The sequence below is a fragment of the Ceratotherium simum genome, chromosome 8 (assembly GCF_057802395.1).
Source record: "Ceratotherium simum simum isolate JZ-2026a chromosome 8, ASM5780239v1, whole genome shotgun sequence".
NCBI classification, from domain to species: domain Eukaryota; kingdom Metazoa; phylum Chordata; class Mammalia; order Perissodactyla; family Rhinocerotidae; genus Ceratotherium; species Ceratotherium simum.
In genome coordinates, this window is record NC_141907.1 from 58,292,999 (window position 1) to 58,313,569 (window position 20,571).

Below are 20,571 nucleotides of genomic sequence, written 5' to 3' on the forward strand. Positions count from 1 at the left end.
ATTTTTATTACCTTACTGTGTGGCTAAAAGGTCCTTTGATATTGGCTGGTCCAACTATTTCACTTGCCAATGAGAAGACTGAGGTCAAAAGTCCTCATTTGGTCCTCTTTACTTCTCTCATAGTCTAATAAAATAACTTCTGTTCATTTTAGTTTCTGTACTTTCGTTTTTTCTCTACTGCAAGATTGGCCGTCCTGAAGCACAGTTATCATATCACCATTCTACTCAAAACTGGCTCACTGTTTTCATACAGTAGAAATTTAAACTATAAAAAATGTTAAATGGGGCTGGCCCGGTGGCGCAAGCGGTTGGGTGCGCACGCTCCGCTGCAGCGGCCAGTTCGGATCCCAGGCACAGATCCCGGGCGCGCACTGACGCACTGCTTGGCAAGCCGTGCTGTGGCGGCGTCCCATATAAAGTAGAGGAAGATGGGCACGGATGTTAGCCCAGGGCCAGTCTTCCTCAGCAAAAAAAGAAAAGGAGGAGGATTGGCAGATGTTAGCACAGGGCTGATCTCCTCACCAAAAAAAAAAAAAAAAATGTTATATGACTTCTAATATTTGACTTTTTCATCTCTTTCCATCTACCTTATTTTCCTGTTGGGAGGATTAGAATACTTAACGTAAATCACTTAGAACAATGCCCAACGCACAGTAAGTGTTAAAGGAGTATTTGTTTTTTGTGTTTTTTTTTTTTTATGAGGAAGATTGGCCCTGCACAAACGTCTGTTGCCAATCTTCCTCTTTTTTCTTTTTTCTCCCCAAAGCCCCAGCACATAGTTGTATGTCATAGTTGTAGAGTTGTAGCTCTTCTTTGCGGGATGCCACCTCAGCATGGCTTGATGAGTGATGAATATGTCCACGCCCAGGATCCGAACAGGTGAACCCCGGGCTGCCGGAGTGGAATGCACGAACTTAACTGCTATGCCACTGGGCCCGGCCCCAAAGGAATATTTGTTGTTACTACCAACTCCACTCTTTCACCATCACTCATTTCTCTCTAAGCATTTTTTTTTTTTTTTTTGATTGTACCGTTTCCTCTACCCGTAACGTCCTTTCCTCAATTTTTGCTTGGGAAATTTTACCTGGTATCAAAAGCCTTCTCTCCCTCTCCTCATCCATACGTATGCCTTCTTTTTGGTCCTCCCAGTCTTTGCTCATATTGTCATTAGAACTCTACCTACATCCTACTTTTGTATCATGGCTAGCTGTGTACATGTTTAGGTGGATGGGAGAAAGAATTTTTGCACTGTGATCTCTGTGATGGAAGGATCGTGTTTTGTTTCATAGAGAGTATAGTATAAAACGAGTGTTCAACATATGTTAGATGAATTGCCAGGATCATATTGCTAAGGCATCAAGGAACATTTGTAGGAGGTGGTTCTGGCTCATTTTTTCCATCTCCTTGACTTAAGATTATAGATCAAAGTGGCAATACAGACTTGAAAGGACTCATTTCTACTTATTTGAAAGAGTTAAAATACATTTAATATAGAATTGTCCTCTTTACTTAATATAGATGTATAGAAACAACATGTGAAATCCAATATCAGAAACAGCATGTGAAAACCAATATCAGAAAATTTAATTCACTAAACGTTAAGTCAAATGGTGACATTGCAAAGACCAGAATTCTGGGGTTCTGACTCCCAGATTAGTGCTACTTTCATTCTTTTTCCTGCTAGATCCAGAGGCAAGCTGACTCAGAAGGGAGAAGTGGTTTTGGAGAGAAGTAGTTTAGATTCCAGAGCAGAACACACTGAACATATTATTCTTGTTCTTTTTAGCGCAGAAAAAGCAATTCCTAGATTATTCAATACGTTTAGCCCCTGAATTCAATATTCCATATTCGCCATTATTGAAAGATTGAAATTCAAAAATCTCAAATAGGCATTCCGGTGCTCTTCAGAATGTAATCCTGATTTACCTTTCCACTTTTGCTGCTTTTCATTCTGGACTGCCCACCTCTCTCTGGACAATCCAATTTGTGTTACCATGTGTTTGAACAACTTGTTTCCCTTTTCCATGGAATAATCTCCTTCCTTTCTCCACATGTTGAAATCTTACCTTTCTTTGGCTCAAATGCCAACTGATTTTGAATCTTCTTGTATTCTCAGTTTGAGTTATCCCATCCTTTGTATTCTATAACGCTTAGTATACCCTTCTGTTATAGCTACTGTTATACTCTAGTTTGTGTATTGATTACTTGTTCTTGTGTCTATTTCTCATCCCTAGATTACAAGTGTCTCGAAGGCAAAAACCTTAACTTATTTGTCTTTAATTCGTTAAACACTTAGTATAATGAATTGTACTTAGTAAGATATCAACAAATATTTGTTGAATTGAATTGTGTCAATTTAAAATCTATGGCTGTTTCTATTTGGTATAATTTAATAAATATAAATGGGTTTGTACTTACTGTAGTAATACCAAATTTTTAGACTAGATCATCCCATATTTTCCAGAACTTTTGTTTTCCCCAAAATTTCTAAATTCCCTAGGAGTGGTTACATTTATATCCCAAACATCTCCTAGACTGGACCAATTTGTGGATCCTAGTTGAGGACATGTCGCTAATAGGGCCATTGAATTAGAAGCTTTCCCTTGCCAAATGGAAAAATCTTAACTCTCTTCGAAGAGTCCCAAAGTGTCAGGAAAGGTGGTGACACAGAATCTGAGCCTCTGCCTGTAGTCCTTTGACAACTACACTGAGCAACTCAGGTCTGCTGACACTCTGGCTGCCGCTCCACTGCTGCCTTTGACCCGTTACTCTCAGATGTATGTGTTCATACCTGCTCCTGCTACCTAGAGTTTCTACCATCTCCTCCTGTTTGTGTTTAGCATTCATCTCCTTCTTCAGCCCATGGGGGAACCTCCTCTTCTTTTGTTAGCCTTTTGTTGGTGGGGGAGGTCTTACAGTAGAAACAGGCCTGCTAGTAATGGTTTTTCTACCCAGCACTTTTGGTGTGGTGAGAGTCCTCAACACAACACCCCTGTTGGATCCCTCTGCAGTTGGGATCCCAATCAGATGCCCTTCAACCAGTTCCTAAGTCATATCTGTATACATCTGAAACCAATTTATTGACAAGATTCCAGTCTTTCCCATTGAGCTCTTGACTTCCAATCCAATGAGGGCTGAAGTGAGACACATGTATCAGTGTAGCTAGTCATTCTGTGATAGTTAGGGAGACTTCATCATATTAACAACCTCTGATGGGGTATCACCTGATTTTATACGTCATTGCATCGAAGTCTCAGTATTATTCCAGCTAAAATACTTTGTCACATGTAAAATCATGGTTATAAAGAATCCTTTACGTCACAAAGGCCAAGCAAATATATTAGTTATAATTCCCTTTATAAGTGGTTATGCAATGTAAACCTATATTGAAAAGATACTCAGTGTTTTTTAAGATAGCTTCTCCATGGTTTTCATGTAAAAAGTTTAGGATAGCAAGGTCTTTGGAGTTAGTCATGGCTTAATTTATGGTTCTGACACTTATTATGTATATTAATTTGAGCGCCATAAAATCCTACTTGAATGTCAGTTTCCATATCAGTAAATCTTCCAAATGTGTCACCTTTATGGGTTTGTTGTGACAACTAAGTTATGTATGTACATAGTAGGAACCCTTGAAACAGTTATAACTACTGTGATTATGGTGACGATTTGGAGAGGTTTGATTTTAGAAAAGCCTGCTTTATATTTTTTATTTTAAAAAGTCTCCTTTAAAATGTTATTCCTTTCATTTTCTATATTTGAATCTCAATTCACCACTTAGAACAACCCTTTCCCACACAGTGCTAACTCTTTCCCACAGGCTTTAAAAAGTTATATTTCCCCTCAGAGATCACTGAGAGTTTTAATTTACTAAATCTTTCATGTCTTAAATTTTTAACATTAAGATTAAATTTATAATTTATATGCTACTTAATTCTTAAGTAATATATCAATTTATTCATCTATTCATAGACAAATTTACCTTTTTGTGCAGGAAAATTCCTTTTGATAAGAAAATTTTTTATGTAATCTTAATGTTTTGATGAAATGTCACTTAAGATTGCTCCTCTTTTTATAAAGTAATATTTTCATTTATTTTCCCAAGAATAATTTGTATATTAAATATCAGAAATGTCTTCTGACTACAGAAATTCAAAAAGCATTTGTAAATACTACCTAGAAGAAGAATGGAAAAATGGAATAATTTTGAGAGTACATACAAGTGTGTTTTGGGATGTTTCTTCTTTGTGTTTCCACGGAGTCAGGGATTTGATGGTAGAATCTTTTGTAGTCACTTTGAGGATGCAGTCTGTCAGAACCCACAATCCTACCCCCCATTCACTCTCCCTCACTCCTGTCTTGTTCTCATTTCCTTCCTTAACTTAGCTCAAATTCCATGACCAAATGTTAAAATTACTTTGTGTATACTTTCAATTCACTTTCCATTTTCCTTTCTTTTTTTTCCTTAGTTTTTTTATTTGCTTGGTGAGACCACAGATTTGATTATATCTCATTCTCTGTCTGTTTCATGACTGTAACCGCAGCAATGAATTTGTCTAAAAAAAAAAATACTGAGGGGCTGGCCCAGTGGCGCAGCAGTTAAGTTCTGGCGTTTTGCTTTGGTGGCCCGGGGTTCGCTGATTCAGATCCTGGGTGTGGACATACTCACTGCACATCAAGCCATGCTGAGGCGGCATCCCACATAGAAGAGCTACAATTCTACAATTGTGATATACATCTAGGTACTGGGGCTTTGGGGAGAAAAAAGAAAAAGAGGAAGATTGGCAACAGATGTTAGCACAGGGCCAATCTTCCTCAAAAAAAAAAAATACTGAACGCTATTTCCTGCTCAATTCAAGTTTGTGGCTACTAACAGCAAGTTATGATTAACTTTTACTGTTCTGCTCCCCTTGATTCCTATTTCCTATCTTTTTGGGTCCCTTCCAACCTCTAACACCTTCTCCTCCATCTTCCCCCTTGGCTGATGACCTTACCACCTCTTTCCTTGGAAATATAGAAGAAACCAAAAGGTAATTTCCCCAAGCTCTACTCCCACGTTTCCCACTCCTATTCCCTGCCTTCCCCCTTGTTACTAGGTATGAGCTCTCCCTGCTGCTCAGGCCAACGTCTTCACTTGTCTACCAGATCCAATCTCCTCTTGGCCACTCAAGGACATTACCCTAGTGATTTATCATCTCTTCTGCATCGTGATATTTTTTCATTTTTACTGGCTATTTTCCATCAATTCACAAACATGCGTGTTCTTTTTCCCTTCTTAAAAACATGTGTATAAATTTACCCATTTTCCTCTCCAGTTATTGTTCCATTTCTCTGCTTTCCATTTCAACATAATTCTACAAAAAAGCAAGCTATAATTTTTTATTCCAAGCCCTCCCCTCCCAGCCAGAATTTTGACTACTACTTCCCCAAAACTACTCTTTCCAATGTCATAGTGATCTCCTTTTTGCAATGGCCTGTAGTTTCCATTCTCATTTTACTCGACCTGATCCATCAGCAGTTCTTCTCCTTTAGAACATTCGGCTCCCAGTATAGTACACTCACCTGTTTTTCTGCTTACTTCACTGACCCCTCCTTTTCAGGCCCCTTGGTGGATTTCTCATTGTGTTATTGATCTCTTTATGTTGTATTACCTCAGTGTTTAGTCCTTGGAAACTTTCCCACCTACACTTTTTTTTTGTGGGGAACTCATCTAGTACCAAGATGTTAAATGCTATCGTTATATTGACAACTCCAAAATTTATCTTCAGGTCAGACCTCGCCCACGAACTCCACACTCAACCAAAGGCACCTCATACCTAACATGTCCCGAGCTAAGCGCCTGATCTTCCCCCACAAACCTGATCTTCCATAGTCATCCCCATCTGAGGCAATGGCAATCTCATTTCTCCAGTTGTACAGGTCAAAGTTTTGGCATCAACTATGACTATTTTCAGCAAAGCAGACAGAATGATCTTGTCCAAGTATCAGTTGGGCTATACCACTCATTTGCTCATATACCTTCAGTAGTTCTCCCTTTTTATCAGCATAAAAGCAAAAGTCCTAACAATGACCAACAGACCTTATATAACTCATTCTTTAATTTTCTATCCTTATCTCCAGACAGTCTGGCCTCCTTTCTTTTATCTCGAACACAACAAGCATATTCTTACCTCAGGTTCTTTGCCCTGGCTGTTTACACTGCCGTAACATATTTCTCCACAATATCTACACAGCATATCTGCCACTATTTCAGGTCTTCTTTCCAAATGCTGCCTTTTAAATAAGTCCTCTGTGACTACTATCCTTTTAAAATTTGTATCCTCCCTCTCTCCTCCATTACTTAACTCCATTTTCTGATTTATTTTTCTCTATTGGTGATGGTGGTTACATAATTTTTATTTGTTTATAGCATATCTCACACTAAGTGTCATGAAGGCAGGGGTTGTGTCTGTTGTGGAACCCAGTGTGTACAAGAGTTCCCGGAAAATGGTAGTCACCAAGTAAGCATCTGTTAAAGAAATAAATGAGGGCCCTGGTGGTTTATATAAACGGTGGGTAAAGGTGAAAACTATTGTACTATGGTAAATGAATGATAAAAGGGAAATTATTTTTTATAAATTACAGAAAATATTCCAAGTGTTCCTACCATCTAAGCAACACATATAACATTGACTACAAAACAAATAACGACATAATTTCTTGGTACTTCTTTCATTTTTCTAGACTGTGGAAGATTACATTTATGAACTTGGCAAGAAAGAGGTTGCTGAGACTCCTTGTCGAATCTGATAAATTCATTATAGATATGTTACTTCTTATTAAAAAAAACAAGCCTAGCCAACTGGAAGGATTAGTATCAGTCATATACTTTCCTTAAAATATGGAAATTCCAAACATACAAAATTAAAGATAATACCAACTCGTGACAATTCCCAGACGTTATATTATCTCATCTATAAGTATTTCACTAAGTGTCTTTCATAGATAGGAAATATTTTTAAAAACATCATTACCTCAATACTATTTTTATACATACCTATAATGTAAGTTCTTAATATCACAGATATATAGCTAGTCCTTAAATTTCCTCAAATGTTTAATTTTTTTATAATAGTTGATTTGTTTGAATCAAGAACCAAAAGAGTTTTACAAGGTTGCTTCCCTCCTTTTTTCCTCCAACTTGTTGGTTGTCTGTGTGTTTGTGTGTATGTGTGTGTGTATATTCTATTATTTTGGCCTAACAATGTATCCTAGAAACCTCCTTATCAGGATAGATCTTATCCTCTTTTCTTTTGACAACTACATTACTCCATTGTTTGGAAGATCACAGTCATGCAAACAGTTCCGCATAAACAGACATTTGGGTTGTTCCCAGAATTTTGCCGTTACAAATACTGCTGTAGAAAATAGCTATGTGCATATGTTTTTTAATACTTTTACCAGTATATCCTTAGGAAAGTTTCCTACAGGTAGGACTGCTGGGTCAAAGGAAAAGTCTTGTTTAATTTGTTATTTACCAAGCTTCACTTGTTTTCTGTTCTTTTGGTAGCGGTCATCCTAATGGGTGTGAGGTGATGTCTCCTTGTGGTTTTGATTTGCATTTCTTTTGTGATTAGTGATGTTGAGCATCTTTTCACAGGCTTATTGACCATTCATATGTCTTTGGAGAAACATCTAATCAGACCCTTTGCCCATTTTTATATGAAAATTTTAAAGTTTTTTGTTGTTGATATTGTTTCAAGAGTTCCTTATATATTCTGAACATTAATCCCTTATTAGATAAATGATTTGCAAATATTTTCTCCCCTTCTGTTGGTTGACTTTTTACTCTGTTAATAGTGCCATTTGCGCAAAATTCTTTAATTTTCATGACGTCTAATTTGTATATTTTTTCTTTTGGTACCTGTGCCTTTGGTGTCCCATTCAAGAAATCGTTACCGTTTCTGATGTTGTGGAGCTTTTGTCCCGTGTTTTCTTCTAAGAGTTCTATTGTTTTAGTCTTACATTTAGGTCCTTGATCCACTTTGAGTTAATTTTTGTATATGGTGTTAGATAAGGATTCAACTTCTTTCTTTTGCATTTGGATATCCAGTTTCCACAGCACCATTTGTTGAAAATCCTGTTCTTTCCCCATGAAATGGTCTTGGCATTCTTGTCAAAAATCATTTGACCATATATGTGAGGATTTATTTCTAGGCTATCTATGCCATCAGTCTATATGTCTTTCTTCATGCAAATATCACACTGTTTTGATTACTGTAGCTTTGTAGTAAGATTTGAAATCAGAAAGTGTCAGTCCTCCAGTTTTGTTCTTCATTTTCAAGATTGTTTTGGCTATTCAGGGTCTCTTGATATTCCATACAAATTTTAGGTTGGGTTGTTCTATTTCCACAAAAACGTCATTGGGATTCTGATAGGGATCGTATTGGATCTGTAGGTCACTTAGGGTAGTATTGACATTTTAATAATATTACAATATGCTATTGTAAATAAATTTCTTTTTGGAATTTCCTTTTCACATTGTTCATTGTTTGTGTATAGGAATGCAACTAACTTTTGTGTATTGAATTTTTATCCTGCTACTTTGCTGAATTCACTTATTAGTTCTAATTGTTTTCTTTGTGTGGAAACTTTAGGATTTTCTATATATAAGATCATATCATCTGCAAACTGAGATAAATTTTACTTCTTCCTTTCCAATATGGATGCTTTTTATTTTTTTTTTTTTCTTGCCTAATTGCTCTGGCTAGAACTTGCAGTGTTATGTTGAACAGAAGTCATGAAAGTGGGCATCTTTACCTTGTTCTTGATTTTAGAGGTAAAGCTTTAGTTTTTCACTATTGAGTATGATGTTGTTGTGGGTTTTTCATATATGGCTTTTATGATGTTGAGGTAATTTCCTGCTATTCCTAGTCTGTTGAGTGTTTTTATCATGAAAGGGTGTTGAATTTTGTCAAATGCACTTTCTGCATCAACTAAGATGATCATGTAGGTTTTCTTTTGTCATTCATTCTGTTGATGTGGCGTATTATATTGATCAAATTTTCGCATGTTGAAACATTCTTGTATTCTAGAAATAAAACTTACTTGATCACGGTGTATAATCCTTTTAATAAGCTGTAGAAATCTGTTTGCTAGTATTTTGTTGAGGATTTTTGCATCAGCGTTCATTCATAAGGGTTATTGTTCTGTAGTTTTCTTTTCTTGCAGCATCTTTGTCTGACTTTCATATCACAGTAATGCTGGCCTCAGAGAATGAGTTAGGAAGTGTTCGCTCCTCTTCAGTTTTTTGGAAAAGTTTCAGAAGGATTGGTATTAAGTTCTCCTTTAAATGTTTGGTAGAATTTCCCATTGAAACCACCAAGCCCAGAGCTTTTCTTTGTTGGGAGATTTTGAATACTGATTCAATCTCCTTACTAGTTGTAGGTCTATTCAGATTTTCTATTTCTTTGTGATTTAGTCTTGGTAGGTTTTTCTTTCTAGGAATTTGTCCATTTCATCTAGATTATCCAACTTTTTGGCATACAGTTGTTCAGAGGGCTCTGTTTTAATACTTTATATTTCTACAGAATTGGTGGTAACGTCCCTACTTTCATTTCTGATTTTAGTAAGTTGAGTCTTTTCTCTTTTTTCTTATTTCATCTAGTAAAAGTTTGTCAATTTCATCATTCTTTTCAAAGAACCAACTTTTGGTTTCATTGATTTTTCTCTATTATTTTTCTGTTCTCTATTTCATTTATCTCTACTGTAATCTTTATTATTTCCTTCCTTCTGCTAGCTTTGGGTTTGATTTGCTCTTGTTTTTCTAGTTTGCTAAGTTGTAAAGCTAAGTTACTTATTTGAAATCTTTCTTGTTTTTTAATGTAACTGTTTATAGCTAAATTTCCCCTTTAGTATTGCTGTTGCTATGTCCCATGCGTTTTAATAAGTTGTTTTCATTTTTTTTCATCTGTAAATATTTTCTAATTTCCCTTGAGATTTCTTCTTCAATTCATTGGTGTTGTTTAATTTCCACAATTTTGTGAATTTTCCGGTTTTCTTTTATTATCAATTTCCAGTTTCATCCCATTGTAGTCAGAGGAAATATTTTGTATGATAGCTATCTTTTAAAATCTATTGAGACTTAACTTATGGCCTAACATACAGTCTATCTTGGAAAATGTCCTACGTGTACTTAAGATCGTGTATTCTGTTGTTGGGTAGAGTGTTCTGTATATGTCTGTTAGATCTAATTTGTTTATTGTATTCTTTAAGTTTTCTATTTCCTTACTTATCTTCTGTTTGGTTGTTTTATCAATTATTGTGAGTGGGGTATTGATGTAGAACTGTCTATTTCTCCCCTCAATTCTATAAGTTTTTCCTTCATGTATTTTGATGGTCTGTCATTATGTGCATATATGTTTATAATTGTTATATCTTCTTGCTATATTGAGCCTTTTATTAATATATAATGTCCTTCTTTGTCTCTTGTAATGTTTTATAATTTAAAGTCTATTTTGTCTGATAGTCGAGTAGCCACTCCTCTCTTTTGGTTACTATTTGCATGGAATATCTTTTTACATCCTTTCACTTTCAACCCCTTTGTGTCTTTGGATCTAAAGTGAGTCACTTATAGACAGCATATAGTTGGGTCATCTGTTTTTATTCATTCTGCCAATCTCTGTCTTTTGATTGGAGAGTTTAATACAGTTACATTTAAAGTAATTACTGACAAGGAAGGACTTATTTCGGTCATTGTGCTATTTGTTTTCTATATGACTTACAGCTTTTTGCCCCTCATTTCCTTCATTACTGTCTTCAATCATTCTCTTGACAGTTTAGCTATCAAACTTATTGATGCCTTTTTGAAGGTATCTTGTTTTCCAGATGTTTTTAAGCTAATAGACAAAATATAGAAGTTTAAAAGGGATAGTAAGTTCAAGAAAGAAACTGACGTACTTAAGAAACTGAAAGAATGGGCCGGCCTTGTGGCTTGGTGGTTAAGTGCGCGCGCTCCGCTACTGGCGGCCTGGGGTTCGGATCCCGGGTGCGCGCCCCGACGCACCGCTTCTCCGGCCATGCTGAGGCCGCGTCCCACATACAGCAACTAGAGGGATGTGCAACTGTGACATACGACTATCTACTGGGGCTTTGGGGGAAGAAAAAGGAGGAGGATTGGCAATGGATGTTAGCTCAGAGCCAGTCTTCCTCGGCAAAAAGAGGAGAATTAGCATGGATGTTAGCTCAGGGCTGATCTTCCTCACCAAAAAAAAAAAAAAAAAGAAACTGAAAGAAGAACAGGGCTGCTATGTGCAGTGAGTGATTAGGAGAGCAGCTGAGAGGAATTTGGAGAGGTGGGTAGCAACCACAGTATGTGGGATCTCCATAGCACACGGTAAGGTACTTGAATTTTAATTAAGTTCATTGATGGGAAAAATGTGAAATAATGTATATTTCGAGAAAATCATACTTGTTGTTGCCTGGAGAATGAGGGAGGGGGATGCAAAACAACAAGGGAAAAACAATTTGAGAATCTGGGAAATGTGTTGGCCCAGTCTAAGAGAAAAGTGTCAATGGAGATAGATGCATAGACGAATTGGGATATATTTTGGTATTAGAACTCATAGACCTTAGTATGTACTTGGATATGGGGAGTTGTAAGAAAGAGATGGATTAAATTTGGCTTCTGGGTTTTGACTTGAGCAACCAAATGGATGATACTACCATTTACTGGGATATGGAAGATTGGAGGAAGCAGATTTATGGGCAAGGCAGAGATCATAGTTCCCTTTGTAACCTATTAAGGTTTAGATGATTCTTACGAAGTCAAGTGGAGGTATTAAGAGTAACTAATTTGGTGCTTAGGGTGGAAATCAAGACCAGAGTTAAAAATAGTCTGAAATAGGAGCATTCCCACTGGTATAACTGGTGGAAGAAATGCAAATAATATCCTTACTCATTGGTAAGCCATTTCCCATTTCTTTAATATTGCATAAATAAAGTCTTTTTAAGAACACCTTTATTTAACTTCTCCATTGATTGAGTACTGGGCAGGCATTAAAGATTCAACAATTATTACCAGATAACGTAAGAATCTGAGAATTTCAAACCACTATTTTGTTAACTTCTTCCCACCTTGATTCAATTTCCATTTGTTTCTGAAATGGTCCATAGATGATGAGTTTTCTTTACTCCAGATATTGATGTAAATAAATGAGCAAAAAAATTTAGGTAAAGTATTAATTTTTTTAGCTCAGAGGAAAAAAAGTACATTTGAGAGACTGATATTATTTAGGAAGTTAAGTTAAACTTATGAATGATTTAGAATGTTTATCTATCAAAATTATAGACCTAATTTTATGAGGGGAAAGAGTCCGTATTTTATGTGTTTGGTAGAAAAATAGCCGTGAGTGTGATGACGTGGGAAAGATATTAACATAACCAGCTATGTCCACATGGGGAACCCACTCACAGGGTTTCAATCATGACTACTCTATAAATTCAACATCTGGTTTGTGACGGATTGTTTTCATCAATTTAATCAGCTGTTTGAGAAATTTAATTTGATAATTCTTTCTCAATAGAGACTCAGTGAAGGTTTCCTGGTTTGGTTAACTCTTTATTTGTCTTTAAACTATTGAAAAATTGTTTTGAAAAGTGTTTTGGTTGTATAAGTGATTCATAGTGATTCTTTCCTATAGAAAGTTTTGGGTAGTTGCTGTGTTTATGAGACAGAGGACAGAATCCATTCTCTTTAAGTGAGATTCATGGTTTAGTTATAGGCACGATTAAGTTATATGCTTCAGTTAGCATTTTAGACTACACAGTGTTTCCAATTGGATAGCAGAAGGTTAGGACTCTAAAGAGAGATTTATAGACAAGATTGCATACTGATGTCAATGAGACGTAATAAAATAAAATGATTACATTTCTCAAGTGATTTACTGTTTTACATGCTCTGTACTGATAAAAATCAAAGAATTTATTAGTAAAATCAAAATTGTTCCTTATAAAATACTTTGTGGTATGTTAAGTAACTATGTAGAAGTGCCCTGGGTTCTGGAACACACCCTGGGACAGATTTTCTTTCCAATAGAGATTTTAAATTTCAGCACAGTGAGCTGTGTTTAAATACTTTCCTAGCCCTTTCCCAGTTGTGCAAACCTGAGGTAGTTAATTAACTTCTCTTGGGTTAAAACAAGGATAATAATAAATTCTCCTCAGCTTGTTGTATTAGAAGCAAGATAGGTATCAGGTACATCACATATGCTAGGCATATCCGTTAAAGGCATATAATACTATCTCAAATGGAAAATTTGGAATGAAGATAATAATTAGAATTCCTTTTTATTAGGAATTTTATTTTATGAGTAACAAAACCACTCAGTAAATACTTAGTGAAATCTTATGATGTGCTTAGCACTCTGCTACACAGGAGTTAGGGCAAACAGAAATGATTTGACTAATATCTTAAGAAATGCCTCTTCAATTAAATTTAAAATTTGTTAGAATTTAGTGGTTTTCCTTTGAAACTGCATCAAATTTTAAAATAAATTATTACTTTTAAGATTTTAAAAGAAATCTATTACTGGTCTAAATCTTGAAGCTTCCCTCTAAGAGGCCCTAATTTGGAACCTAATTGCTATTAAGGAAATGCCTAGAAAAAAATATTAACCTATCTTATTTCTATCACTGACAAGGGTATGTCATCATTGCTAATATTCTCTAAACAAAGGTTATCTTTCTAAATAGTTGTAACAGAGTTATTTTTCCTTGCACATTAATAAGTTTTTGAGATTTTACATGGTAAATTTATATATTTATATCCTTGAAAAAATACATTTAGTAATTCCATGCCCAGACCACCTCAAAGGGCTTGTAGAAATACTTTTATTTTTTCCTTATAAAATAGTTTTTATTTTATCAAAATAAATATGCCTGTAGGAATGTGTCGAGCCTATAAATATCATCTGTTATGAGTATTTTTGTGCAAATAAAGTTTAAGAAGCTCAGACATAATGAGTAAAATGACTAGGCCTTTTCTTCTATCAGATATCATATAGCAATCTAGGTTTTCACTAAGAAACCAAAACAAAAAATAAACAAAATGCTAACATAAATAACTCTTTAATGCTATAAACCTTATTTTAAGGACAAATAAATCTTTGCGTGTAAGATTACTTCATGGTTGAAAGGGAACATAATCTTGATAATTAGAGCTCATTTATAATCCTTTCAGGAAAACAAAACTGACACTGAAAGAAATATTAGACTGATTTAAATGAAATGTTCATTCCATTATCAGGCTATGTTACTAATGAGAGAAATTCTTCTTCTATGTTTTTGTTCCTCTTTCTGTTTGGATACATTGTAATCAAGTCAAAATGACTATTCGTAGAAGGGATGCCAAATATCCATACATCATTCATGATGGTTACTATTTAATTTCAGTTTAGGAATGTGCCTTAGAAGACACACAGGAAATGCCCATGTGGGACAAAGCATAATAATGAGACTTTCTTAGGAAATGTGCTAGTTGGTTTTAAAGTGATCTGCTCATACAGGAAACACTGGTTATCTTTTGTAATGTAAGAGGAATTATCAATTTTGCAGCATCTGTAGGACTTTTGAAAATGTCGTTTAAGATTTCACAGCAAATGCTACTAGTTTATCTCCAGTATTGTCAAGATGACACTCAGGAATAATTCTGTAAGTTGCTTATCTCTTTCTGATTTGATTTACATCCATCCTTTCCTGCTTTTAGACATGTGTGTTAGGCTTACCATGTATTTAATTTACTGGGATGGTATCTTTATATTTTACTTAAAATTAAGAATTTAGTTAAATATTACTGATATTACTTACAGCCCCGTATCTACATGATACAGTATTCCTTTAGAAGTTTAAAAATGCATTGTATTAAGAAACATATTGATTGGCTTACTTTTGAATAGATGGACTGCAAATTGATTATTAATAAAGAATGTAACAGGTGTAAATGATTATATTTTTCATAATTAAATGGAATTAAATATGTTATTTAAATTAAGATTGAGACGGTTTGGAAATGGTTCTGCATAGATAGAGGTTAGACTAGACCAAATTTGGACAAAATTTCCAGGTGATTTCTAGTTGGCTCTGTGATTCTAAACTTGAGTATTTCTCATGACTCCGTGCATAGAACTGTGCCAGGTAAATAGTCATATTATGTACCATTTATTAAGGGCATACTAGTTACCAGATTTGCACTCAGTGCTTTGTACAAGACACTTTATTTTGAAGTAGTTCAAGCAATGCTTGTTTAAAGAATGAATCTTATTTTTGTTGGCTTACTATTGCCAACTATTATTACCACAGAGTAACAGTGCTTGGGGCCTGGGGTATAAACATTTTTTCCTAAGTTCTTAATTTCCTTTTGCAAGGAAAACCTCGCCAAGAATTAGTTCCAAGTTTTGGTTTTGTTATTGGAAACTTTTGTTTTTCTCCCTATTGTAGATCCCCACAGATGATTTTTGCTGTTTCCGTATATTAGTTGCTGATAGGTATATAACTCATTTTGGCTTGAAGAGTACTCTGTAGACAAGGATATGCTTTACAGTGGCTCGCATACTTTAATGTGCCTCAGAGTCACCTGGAGGACTTGCTAAAACACAGATGTCTGAGCACTAACTTGAGGGCTTCTGATTCAGCAGGTGTGAGGCAAAATTTGCAATTTCTCAGGGGATGCTGCTGCTGCTGGTCTGGGTTCCATACTTTGAGAACCTCTGCCCTATGAGTATCTAAAATGAGGGAGGGTTATGACATACTCTAGCACTGCTAATTTTACTTCAGTGAGTTTTTTTGGAATGTAGCTAAGTTATAGTTGTGCAGAATTTTAAACTATTAGGGACTTAAATGTTACAAGCACTTTATATGTATTAACTCTTCTAGTCCTCATTACCACACTGAGGTGGGTAGTATTATGAGTACAAATGAGGAAAGTAGGGCACAGGGAGGCTAAGTAACTTGTCCGAAGTAAGGCTAATAAGAAGAACTGGGGCCAGGAATCAAACTCAGGCCATCTGGCTCTAGAAACCATGTTCTTAACTGCTATGCTATACTGCAGCCCTAAATCTAATACAGGAATTATCATGACATATGAGCTAACAGGAGACGGAGGCCCTGTGTTATGATTCCTCATGTCTGATCTTAGCACAGTGATCGGCAGTGAGTGAGTCCCGCCTTAATCTCCTCCTCATGTACAGGACATTGGTGTCACATAGCCTATGGAATTCACAAGTTAGGGCTAACTGCAAAAAAGTTTCAAGGTTCTTTCTGCTCTTTGGAGAGAAAGATATTATTTTTAATCACCAGTTAGTCATTTTGAGATGCCACGCCAAAAGTTTCCATATTTATGACTCTTGAAAACCAGCAGCTGTGAAGTGGCACTAATTTAAAAGCTAACCTTGAAGAAACCGTAGGCTATGGAGTATAACTCTTGGGCTGTTTCTGCTTTTTTGAGACATTGCTTAGAAAATGGTTACTGAGTTTTAAATAGTAAATAGATAGGATTTCTTGAATTTATTTTAACAGATACTTTGAAATTCATATTTCATATGATATTTATGGAATATATGCTAGAATGCTTCCCTTCTATTCAACTCTAAGATTCTTCCAAGAATATTAAGAAGACCATGAATTGAAAATTGATTTTTTGTTCTTGACAGAAGTATGAGTCGAAATCAAATTGAGGTTTTTGATGAAGTACATGATGGATAGTCGTGCAGGGAAATTTCCTGTTAAATTACTAAGGTCTATAAAACACTCTGAGAACCCTAAGAAGGAGCAGGGAAATAAACACTAATATGTGGACTAATAAAAAAAGAATCTGTGGGTGTTTAAAAAACAGCAGGATAATGTAGACTGTATTAACTAATTTCTATATATTCTCAAATGTAAATTTCTCATAGCTTAAAAGACAAGAAAATTAAATGTATGGAATATCAAGAAAGGAAAGACGTAATTTTAGTCAATTCTGGGGGATATATGAGAATGAAGATACAATGTTGGAATAATGTGGCAAATTCTTATCTTCTAATGTTTAGTTCCTTCACATTTAAATATAATGATTTGTTCACATGTTTCTCTTTCCTGATGGGAAATGAGATACTTTAGCTCCCTTCTCAGAACTGGGCCGACTCAGAAATGGGATGTACATTGCTTCCAGAGACCCCTGTGGGGTTTGACCCAAAGTTACCCTCTGTGAGACTTTGCTTGCCAAATCTGTCTTTTCCTTGTTCAACCTCCTCACTTCTTCACCATTATTTCCTTAGATACATGGTAATATGTAACATTCACAAAAATCCTATACTCAGGGTCTGCCCTTACACTATGAGACAGGTAGATGGCAGGCTCTTGTTTAGAATGAGCTAATTGGAATTTAGCAGTTAACTTTGAGACTCCCCTCCCCGCCCCCCATTGTTGGAATTTTGAGCTGGTTCTGGGTAGATAATAGGGCATGGCATCCAAGGATCTGAAACTCCAGCGTGCTCCTGGTCTAGCTCCTGCTTTTCTGTTCTAAAAGGCTCACAAATCTGCTGAGTCGAAAATTTTAATACTTTTAAATTCTTATTCTTCTATGTTTGTATCTCATATCAAATCTCCTGCTGAGAAACTACAAATTTACCCAACATTGGTCATAAGCAATAAAATTATAAAGAGAAGGAGACTAAGTATATTGATCTCTGCAAAGTAGTGCACATTCAAAATTCTTAGGAGTATTAATCTGTAGACAGATCAAAACACAACCAAAAGGAACAGAAACTATGATACGATGAGATTAAGAAAAATGTCAAGTCTTCATCTCTTAGAAATTGGCCTCTGTCAGCAGGTACATCATTTAGAATTAGAAATGAAAAATCGTCTATATTAGAACAAAAATGGTGGATGGTAGTTTGGTTATTGAAACAAAGCAGGTGCATTTCATGCTTAAAATATAAGAAGGAAAGCAAAAATAACAAATGATAAGCAATCAAAAGGAAAGCAACCAGGAATATAATGTATTACATAACTTAGAAAAATGAGTGCTAAGATGATCAAGAAACCAAAAATCAAATTTACTGAAGAGCAATAGTACTTAAAGTTTGGACACCACCAGTTTCTCTCTGAAGAGATTTGTGTTTTCTGAATAATTAAAGGTAGCCTAAAATAAAATGAAATCAGGTTTAAATTTATTCTTTTCCCATCTGATGCTTTTCTTGACAGACTGAAGCAGAGTAACACTAAAAATGTTGGTAACATTTTGAAAAAGCTATGGTCTCTCACAAAATATAAAGGTAACTTCCTCATAAGACATTTTTTTCCAGCTTTATTGAGATATTATTGACATATAACATACGTAAGTTTAAGGTGTACAATGTGAGGATTTGATACATGTATATATTGTGAAATGATTACCACAATAAGGTTAAACACCTCCATCTCCTCACATAATTACCATTTTTGTGTGTGGTGATAACATTTAAGGTTTACTCTCTTAACAACTTTCAAGTATATAATACAGCACTGTTAATCATAGTCACCATGCCATACATTAGATCCCCAGAACTTACTCATCTTGTAGGTGGAAGCTTGCACACTTTAACCAATATCTCCCCATTTCCCCCACCCCCCAGTCACTGGCAACCACCCTTCAACTTTCTATTTCTATGAGTTCAGAGGCTTTTTTAGATTCCATACATGTGTGAGAACATACAGTATTTGTCTGTCTTTGTGTGACTTAGCATAATGACCTCAAGTTCCATCTATGTTGACATAAAAGGCAGGGTTTCCCTTTTTATGGCTGAATAATATTTCATTGTGTGTGTGTGTACATATGTCACATCTTCTTTATCCATTTTATCCCTCAATGGATACTTCATTGTTTCCACGTCTTGGCTCTTGTAAATAATGTTGCAATGAACATGGAGGTGCATCTATCTCTCTGAGATAGATTTTATTTCCTTCAGAAGATATTTATTTTTTTTTGCAGGGAAAGATTCACCCTGAGCTAACACTTGTTACCAATCTTCCTCTTTTTTTTTCCTCCCCAAAGCCCCAGTGCATGATTGTATACTCTAGTTGTAAGTCGTTCTAGTTCTTCTATGTGAGCCACCACCACAGTGTGGCAACTGACAGACTGGTAGTTTGGTTCAGTGCCTGGGAAGGGAACCCAGGCCACCAAAGTGGTGAGTGTCAAACTTTAACCATTAGCCATCAGGGCTGGCTCAAGACATTTTTATGTTTTTTGTAATGTTATTTGTTTTTTTTTTTTTTTTTTTGTGAGGAAGATCAGCCCTGAGCTAACATCCATGCCAATCCTCTTTTTGCTGAGGAAGACCAGCCCTGAGCTAACATCTACTGCCAATCCTCCTCCTTTTTCTCCCCAAAGCCCTAGTAGATAGTTGTATGTCATAGCTGCACATCCTTCCAGTTGCTGTATGTGGGACGCTGCCTCAGCATGGCCGGGCAAGTGGTGTGGCGGTGCACACCCGGGATCCGAACCTGGGCCGCCAGTAGCGGAGTGTGTGCACTTAACCGCTAAGCCACGGGGCTGGCCCCAAGAGGCATTTTAATATTAGTTTTCACACAGTATGTATACAACCGGGAGACTTTCTTCCTTTCATTTTATATTTTTTTCTACCTAAAATGACACAGAAATTATGTTCTTAGGAAAGTCTAGCTTTACATTTTTGTGATATGTTGCATCATTTTGGTTAAATCATGGAAGACAACATACTATAGTAATTAGGAGTGAAGGCTCTGGGGCCAGACTTCCGTCATCTGCTACTAATCTACTCTATGCCTCTGCTTCCTGATCTGTAATGTTGGAAAAATAATAGTAATTACCATATAAGATATTGTGAGGATTAAGTGAGCTGATAAATGTAAAATGCTTTGGACAGTACTCAGCACATAGTGAGTAGTCTAAGTATTGGCTGTTACAATATTAACAGTTATCCACTGGTAGAAATGGACTTTTTCAATACTATTTCCCAGTTTGAAACTTCATTTGCTTTATAATAAAAATGATAATAAAGAAACATTCTTTCTTCTCCCAGCATGGAATCTTAGTTATATTATCTATGTACATGATATAGTTATATTGTCTTCAACTAGAAAACTTCAAGTCTTCAACTACTGACACCTATCTTGTCTCAGGCATTGTACTAAGTATGTTATATTCTTTATTACTAATGTTATGATACCTCTGCCTGGTGGATATGTGTCAATTTTGCTAATAAACTGAGATTCAGAGAACTTGCCTACCTATTAAAATTTAATAAATATTGAAACCAAAATTTAATCAAAGTTTGTGTAATTACAGAGCCCATGTTCTTTCCTCTACACTATTTTGAACAACAGAAAGAAGGGAGGGGTTGGGGTTAAATGGGAATCAGCCTTACTTGATGGATGATCTGCAATTTTTGACTCTGGAGAGCGTGGTAGGAAAATGTATTTAGCTTCTCAGACCTTTCATTTTCATGACATCATTTTAATCTGAAACTTGCAGATGCGAAACAACTTTCTTTCCAAAACGACATGCATATGATGTTGTGCTTTCTAATTTTCCTT

At 35.7% G+C, this 20,571-nt stretch overlaps 1 protein-coding gene across 1 annotated transcript in view; it reads left to right on the forward strand.

Annotated features, from left to right (window-relative positions):
* The window catches only part of NPFFR2 (neuropeptide FF receptor 2), a 255,115-nt gene that overhangs the window by 81,253 nt on the left and 153,291 nt on the right, over positions 1 to 20,571 (forward strand). The gene's annotated exons all lie outside the window — the stretch shown is intronic.